Here is an 8,948-nt window from a genome sequence, read left to right on the forward strand (position 1 = left end):
AAAAAAAAAAACAACAACAAAAAAGCCATTTCCTATGCAAGCACCTTTGGGACCAAATATTAAAAATTTTTTTGCTATCAACTTTCCAAAAGAAATTGATTGAGATTCTACAGTCCAAGGGGAAATATCATTGCAGAGAGAGGTAAAACATTAGAACATTGGGTGCTGGTGCCCAGAATCATTAGTAGGACCATACACATTGCAGTCTCTCATCTGCAGGAGGACCTGTATTAGTGAGATGGCTGAATAATGTAATACTCGATTCTATTGTCCAGGGAGACTAGCTTCTTAGTGCTCTGCATAAATTTTCATCAAGTACTTTTATTGAGGAGAAGGCTATGTTCTGCTGAGTCTCAAAAGCAGAAATATTGGGCAAACCCTCTGAGGTGGAGCTGCTGCTGCATTCTGCCAAAGTCTGGCACTGTTTACAGGCTTAGTGAACAGTGGGTTCCTGGAAGCTCCTTTCATTGAGTCACTATGACATTGGGACAGACCTTTAGTGTCACTTTCCTCACTTTGTAAAATTAGGGTAACTATGCTTGTCTTCACCATGGGGCACTAATTAAAGTTAGTTTCTAAAGAACTTTGGTATTGTTGAGTGAATGGTCGAATAAGTTCTCCTTCATTTGATTTATTTGGTATTATTTTCCTCATTAGTTAGCAAACAGCGAATGACCATGTAATGTGAGAGATCCTGATTCAGCAAGCTCCTTCAGCATTGCAAGGTCTTTAAGATCACAAGAGGTTTTATAGACATGCATGGTCCTATCAATAGGCACAAACACAACAGAGCTGTGACAAGCCAAAATGATATAGTTTCCAATTAGAGCCCAGAAACAATGCTCATCACATTCTATATAATGACTTCACATGTGACCTTTGGGGACAGTTTGCTGCATGACTGCTGAGGGAATGTTACTCAGGGAAGCTGTGAAATGAATGACAGTACACAGAATAGAAATTGTAATTAGTTCACTGTACATTTCTCTTATGTGAATACCAAAGTTCAGCAATATCCATTAGTTTTACAGGGCCTCAGTTAGTCCTTCAACTGGTCCAGTTAATTATAATCCATATGATTACATTGCTGCTGAGACTTTGTTGATGCAAAATCCTGTGGCTTTTAAAGACTGAACTCAGAAGGAGAGCTCATGATTTATTTGCAGGATACAGATAGCTGTACCCTGCTTAAAAAGCACTTGGGCACTTTGACAATGCTTTTAAAACAGGTTCTGTGAAGAATTGTAACGGAGTAGAGGATGAGGAAAATAACAGTCTTACATATCACTGACTGTGAAATACAGACTAAATTAATTGAGGATTTGGGTGGGTTTTGTGAACTACTTGAAAGTGGTTTATGGTAACTAAAGTTCTTCCATTGTGAAATATTTGGTAGCCACATCCCATGTATATCCCACTGAAAAGAAAGTATGTTGTGGCCCCATCATATTTTTAAGTTTTTTCTTGCTGCAGGAGTTTTTGTGCCTTCCTTTATGGAAGGAAGGAAGGAACGAAGTTGTTGTGCTGCAGGTTGTCTTCAGCAGGTGTTCAGTTCACACCACAAGTAGAAGTCACTTGAGACCTTTACAGTGGCCTTTATAGAATCTCTGAATGTCTTTAGAGCTTTTCTAAATCACACTGAACACTGAATATTTTGAAATTCACCTTTACCTGCTCAGCACAGTACTTTAATTTCTCAAGATACTTTTGCAGTGATGTTTACATTAATTCAACCAATTAAGGAAATTTCTGAGGAGTAGATTTTTATATTAATATATTTGTACATCTAAAGCACTTCCATTTTGACTTTCCCCTTTCTTTTACAAAGCCCATGCAACCTCAGACTCAAAAATGCCTGAAGTAGATGTGAGATCTTCTTTTACATATCTACAGTACAGATCCTCATCAGGACATCTAGGCTTTAGCTCAGCGTAATTATTCAGTGGTATAATGTTTTCTTCCAAGGTGGTATTTTCTTCTAGGTTGGTGTGGGATCTGAAGCCTGCAGGAGACCCCATTCTTTTATGGAATTTGAATTCCCTCTATTATTCTTCTTTTAAGAACTTCTGTAGTTGGTAGCATTCTGAGACATACCTTCTGTACTTCACTCTCTACAGAAAAGCATTCTTTAAACAAAACACCTTTTATACACCTACATTAGTTCAAAAATGAAGCTGCAATATATTAAATTCAGATTTTAAATTTCCCAGGGACTATAGAGATTCAGACCTTTTACTGTCATTAGTCAGAGGCAATTTATACAACTGCTCTGTTGAGTAGAGATTCTGAGCTAGATGGGCACCTATATTTCAATATTAGCTTTTACATATGGAATATATCCCAGAGAATTCTTTCCCTGTCCCTCCTGCCTTACACACTACTAGTTTTCTTCTGTTGGAGAAGTGCACAAGAAATCCGTAAACCCCATTGTTTAACCCTAGAAGTAATCATTACATTTTGGCACTTCAGTTACTCCAAGGATCTCACTGCCATCTTTGGGGAATTGCTTTGTAGAAGATCTCTAAATAGAATGCCAGATTTACCATTTGCAACAGAAACAGAAGGAAGTGTACCCTTCTCTTCCCAAGTATGGAATCCAGAATGACAACTAGCATAATTTAAAGCAGGTTCAGGAAGGCATTTTACCAATGAAAACCTCGCACTCCACCCTGATAACTCCATCATGATTCTTAGGCAAATGGCTTTTAATCTTACTGTATTTGGGGAAAGAAAAAGAAGGTACTACCCAAGTATTTCTTTGTGTCACAGAATAGCTTACTTTGTTTATGTCTCCTAGTACTTCTGCATGTTATCAGTTTTGCTAATTCTTTAAACAGATGCACTATTTGTGCTGCCATTTCTACTGATAGGACAGTACTCCATTTTTACTTGGTGTATCTTCACCATGAAGCTGCCGGTGTTGGTGTTACACACGCCTGCTGCCTGTGGCAAGACAAGCTGTCTTCTCATTTTCATGCTATACATTTGCACATAATTGTGACTCCCATCTGTCCCAGAAAGGATTCCAGAAGTTTGATAAATATTTCAGTAGAACATATTAGTTTAGGGTTGCAGTTCTTTCCAGCCAATGTTCAAGTTCAAAATATTATACTCGAAAGACAGGAGAGGAAAGTAGAAAAGTATTGCTTCACTTGAGCTGTGCAGGTTCAAAGGAATAAACTTTCTGTTAGTCTAAACTGTCTTTGACTGACTGCTAATCTTACTGAATCTGCTACAGATGCTTCATGTTTTGCATTTGAATCTGTTTTCTGATTTTGATAGTTCTTAATTTGTGAAGATAAGCAAGTTTTGTCACTATTCAATCTTTTCAGGAAGATGTTATGCTAGGAACCTCCCATGTAAAGAAAGAGTCAAATTGTGATCTAATCAAAGCAGACTGATCTGTGTGTTAACTGTGTCAGTTATTTCAAGTAGATCCCTCAAATCAGCTGTTGATCAAAAAGGAAGAATTTAAGGAAAAAAGAAACTTCATGGAATGTAAATATTGCGTTGTTTCCTGGGAGGAACTGCACTCCCTTGTGGGAGTTCCAGCTACCTTGACTATTGGCAGTCAATTACAGTTTTACAGATTAATCTGCTCATAATTTTTTGCTGTACCTGAGCAGAGCAAAAGAATCATTACAAGTTAGGTGACTGGGACTGGAGTTTAGAGAGCAAAAATGAGAAGTCACATAGAAGTGGAACTGAAGTGGAACAGAGAGAATAAGAGTTCTTTGCCTGGACTGGAAACAGCCAGTACTCCCACAGTACTTTATGATAGAGTCTATTGTAGTTCACTATACAATAAAAAATGAACAGTGAGCATAAGGATCATTGAGCTCTGAACTTTCCCAATAGGTTACAATTAGAGAAACATATAGCATTTGCACAATCCCTCAGAATGTGAATTATTGGCTCACTGGTGATAAAGCTCTATGGCTTACAGGTGGGGCCATAAATTCAGGGAAAATATAGGAACTTGGGTTAAAAAAAATAGTGCTAAGCATTGTCTACTGAACTGAAGAAAGGTTTGGTGATCTGGTGGCCTGCCTATAGAAATGAATAGTGTCAAAATACTTTGGGAAAGACAGACAATTTTCATACAGCATAACTATGTAGCACTGCAGCAGACAGGAGGTGAAATTAGTAAAACCCAGGGCTTTTCTGATCTGGTCTTGTTTAATAGTCCTGTTTCAGGCTGGAAATTGGACCAGATGACCTCCAAAAATCTCATTCAACCAGATATTCAGTGACTCAATTAAGCACAGAGACTGGATGAGCATGTCTTTGTTCCTAAGTAGGTCAATTAACTTCTTGCTAAGATGTGTGAAGTACAACAGCATATTTGCTGTGTTTCTCCTTTATTCATTAAGCACTTTAGAAGGAAAAGAAAAGCTTTTGTGGCAGTCACAGTGACTTTAAGGAAACTCACAGCCCCAGATCCTGCCATAACTCTCTTTTCAAAATCTGCCCAAAGAGGAGCATGTTGTCTTCTATAGACTGATGTTTCTAACTATCTCTAAACTCTTTTCTGGTCACCCTATATAAAGTAGTTAATAGGAAAGAAGAAATCCTAGGCTTAACAGGTGTAATAAAGAAGTCAGTGACTGAATAATTACCAAGACAACTATAAATTACCTTTCAAAGCAAAAATGGAAAGAAGATTGCATTCCAGTGCCCCGTGTTATATTGGAGCCTATCCTTCAACAAGGCCATCTTTGCACCTACTTTTCAGTTAACACCTCTCTGTTTATGTATCATATATTTGTATACACTGAGTTGTACAGTCATCTGACTTTCAAAATTTCCAAGTTTTCTTGCATAATGTCCAGTTACTCTTTTCTAAAACTTTTATAATCAGCTTAGGTCTGCTAAATGATACTGATTAGACAATCTTAATGTCTGCTGTTATCTTAATTCTCTGTAGAGTAGACAACTTCCTTGAGGGAGGCTATAATAATGTGTCTCTACTTATTTATGCCTACTTGGCTTGCAGCCGAAAACTTCCTAAGGTAACAATTTAGAGTCAGATTTTCAAATATTATGCCAACAGATTTGTAAGCTTACGCTTACCACAAGTTTAAAAAATTTACTGAACAGAACAGTGTTAGAGGAAGATCTTCAAAGGTAAAAATGAGTGATAGAAACCAAGATTACGGTGAAAGACTTGATTAGAACTGCTTGATATTAGCTTCTGTTTAAGCCTTTGAAAATCTCTTCATTAACAGCCTAATTCCAACTACCAGTTGTTATTTACACTTGTGCCTGTTCCCCTCTGAGTGCTAGAGCAAATGTTCTATGCTGAGATCAAATAAATCAGAAGTGATAATTTTCAGGCAGGGCAGTATGATTTGCATAGAGTTAACTCACGTGCCTGAAGAGAGATTTACAGTTGTTTCATCAAAATTTTCTTTCATCAAGAATGCAAGTAAAGAGCTTGCAAAGAGAATTGCAAAAAGGCTATGTACAGATTGCCTGTTCATTCGCACTGTCAGCACTCCTGGTTCTGTACCCTGTGCCAAACAGATTTGGAAAGGGCAAGTAGCTCTGCACCAGACTGCTCTGCTCACAAAAACTTTCTACTATTAGGAGCTTATTTCCAGCATTCTGTCAAGCAGAAAAAGTAATCCATGCCCAGTTTATCATCCTCTGGAGACATTATAAGTTACCGTCTAAACATTTTCACCATATCTAACACTACACAATCAAGCTGCAACAGCAATGATATCTGAAATGCACAGTAAGTAAGATTCAGTCAGATAGTAACTGTCTGAGTTCCTACTGCTATTTATAAAATGCACTGACAATAAAATACACAGTAAAGTTCTGATATTTCTCCTCTGACGGTGTATGTACAGCTGCCAATATACCTACTCTAGATTTTCTTTTGTTACTTTTTACTGTAGTTCTATTCTGGTGTAACCTTGAAAGGTTCAGGGTTGGAGTCAAATAGAAGTCAATTGCTAGTCATGGATAAGTTATGTCTAAATTAATAGATGATCTAGACAAAAATTAAACAGCCTGTGGCAAGATTTGTATGCAAATAGGTATATTGATACATTGTATATTCAAACAGTATTCATCAAAGTGGAAAGATGAATAAACACAACCATCTTCATGCTCATACACAAAAAGTAACTTATTTAGGCCAAGAAGACGTGGTGCAATAAAGAGATTTATTGTGTGACTAAAATGAAAATTAAATTCCTGTTAAAATATTTATGTAGATGTAACTAAAATGTTCTGCTTAGAGATAAATCAGAAGGCCTTTGACATTTCACGGACGTATAATTCCAGCATTTTTCTGTTGCAAATTTAGTGCTTACAAAATGTTAATGGAAGTTCACTTTTCAGGACAGTCTCTGCAGACTACTTTTGCCCAGCACGTGGTAAGGATTTGCATCTGTACTTCAAATATTCTTCTGTCTCATTACTGGCTTCTTATTTCTTTGTGACTTATATCTCTATAAAATCTGGCTTGCACTATGGGGAATGAGATTTCAAAAAGGAAAATTCTGCATAATGTGAACATTTATCATGTTCTTTAGACCTCATTTCTTGAGAGACTGGATGAAAGAATGACAAGGCATGCTTAGTCAAAAATTAAAAAAAAAAAAAAAAGAAAAAAGAGTCTTTTCTAAAAACTGAGCACTTTAAAAGTGTTTTAAAATATTGGGGTACTTTACTCAGATATGATACTCCATGTTAAGTGGTAGCATTATTTGTACTGTTACCCTCCTTTGACTAAACTGAGATCTTTAAATAATATATGTACACTGGGAAGTACATTTGCTTGGGTAAGTGTTAATTTGTAAGAGTTGTAATCAGTACAAATTCAGTAAGTGCTTTTTGTAATATGGCTGAATGTAATGAATTGATTTGGCATTTATGCAGATGTCACATGCAATTTCAGAGCTGTTACTCTGTAATTTTGTAGCACTTAATAGAAATTATGGTGGTGGCAATTTTGTCAGTGTAGGTAAGGGGCTCTTAGGGCTTCTCTCATAAATTTCCAGCTTCCTCTTTTCAGGTGTTTATAATATAGTGTAAAGTTAAAACCCTCAGACTAATAAAATCAGGTTATTAATCAAACCCTGAAGAAGACATGTACCCAAACAGCAAAATTTTAGGCCTCTAGTTTAAGTAAAAATTCTGGCAGTTTCAGTTCAATCTTTTATAGAAGCAGAAATTCAGATCTACATTAGGGTTTTGGAACCCTTCTGCTTCGTCTTATTCCCCTCTGCACACAGCACACAGTTTTCCAGTGCAGTGGAATAATAGCCAGAGCTGGTCACAGTTTGGATTTCAAATGCTTCAGCATCTCTTTCAAAAACCTTTTTCTTTTTGATCACTATAATACTCCCCACTTCTGCCATGGAAAGTAAATAACATGTTTGCACACTGGAATTCTTCTTTTCCTTGAAGCAAAAGTATTGAGGGAAAGAAAACATCTATTCAGATCGAAAAAAGATCAGCTACAAAAATAAAAAACTGAAGTTATACAGTATTTATGCTTGGCATTTCTAACCTTTAGCTTTTTGGCCTGGTGTTGTAGGTGAGCCAGAAAAACACTGTGGGAGAGAGAGGAGGATTTCACCACATTTCATTTTACTCTGTTTCCATACCTATAGACTGTTTGCATTACCTTCAGATCTTATGTGGAGGCTAAGCTGTGCAGCATATATAAGCTCTTAACACATGGCCTTCTCTTTGTGCCGTTATGCAAGCAAGGTTCTGCAGAATAAATAAGATAATTTTATAGCTTGTGATGCACCAGAAGATCTGTTATATCCACAGCAAAGCAGAGGAAATGCAAGATGTTCTACACTGTTCATGTCATGCATTTCTATCCTCAGTTGGAGAACGAAGTAAATAATTTAGTTCTGCAATCTCTTTTGAGATTAGTAACCAATAAGCACTGAACAGCTGAGGCTAGAAAGAAATTTCTGATGCATTTTACACACTCCACCAATCATTAAATACCAATTTTTGATTTAGTATCAGCTTAATTGAAAGCTTTGTGAAAGCTGTGAAAGCTTTTCCACTCTATTGCCACTCAATAGAAAAATAAACGTTATAGGAAGTTGCTGGAAATCATAAATATACACAAATATATTTCTCTAGTACAAAATAAAACAGTTAAGGTTCTCCTGAAGTGCTGTTCTGGTTTGAAGTGGATTTTATGTAAACTGTAGTTTCAGAGAGAAGCACAAGTTTTATAATTCTTATTCTGTTTTGACAGCACAGGTTTGTTGCACCATATTTACATGAGATTTTAAATGTGTCCAGACATAAACATTGAGAGTACAATTAGTTTGAATGTAACTCAGAATGAAACCTCTTTTCTCATAATATTCAAGTCTGATGAAATATAGAGCCAGCTTCAGACTTTAAATATTATTCAAACACCACTCTACTCATGTGCTAGCAGTACCTGGCCCTGGATGGAAATAAGTTATGCAGCTGTGTGTTATTTTTCCTGAACAGCTTCATGGAGAGTCATGAGATATTCCAGCACAAAAGATTTTGTCAGGCTGTGACTGGGGAGTTTCAGCCAGGTGAACAACATACAAATGTGTAATTAATATTTACCACTATATAATAAGACAAGAATTCAGTAATCTCCAATAATGTTTTAATTCAAGCAGATCTTATTGTTATTCAGCATAATTGGTAGATGTAAAAAACCTCTGCGAGAAGAAATGCTGTACTGTGCTGTTCACTAATCTTCATTTATGCCACTCAGACTTAAATTCTTTGTTGTATAATAATCTGCACTTATATTTTATATTATTTCCAAAGTTAAATTAAATTCTACCAGGGATTTTAATTTTACAGCATGTCTGAAGAGAAAAACTATACATAGAATTATTTTCCTTCTGCTGAAAGGTCTGTTACAGTGAAATACCTCTCCATGGTAGAAATTACACAGGAGAAGGCAAAAGAGT

Source organism: Manacus vitellinus, unplaced genomic scaffold, assembly GCF_001715985.3.
Source record: "Manacus vitellinus isolate BGI_N305 unplaced genomic scaffold, ASM171598v3 scaffold_59_pilon, whole genome shotgun sequence".
NCBI lineage: Eukaryota > Metazoa > Chordata > Aves > Passeriformes > Pipridae > Manacus > Manacus vitellinus.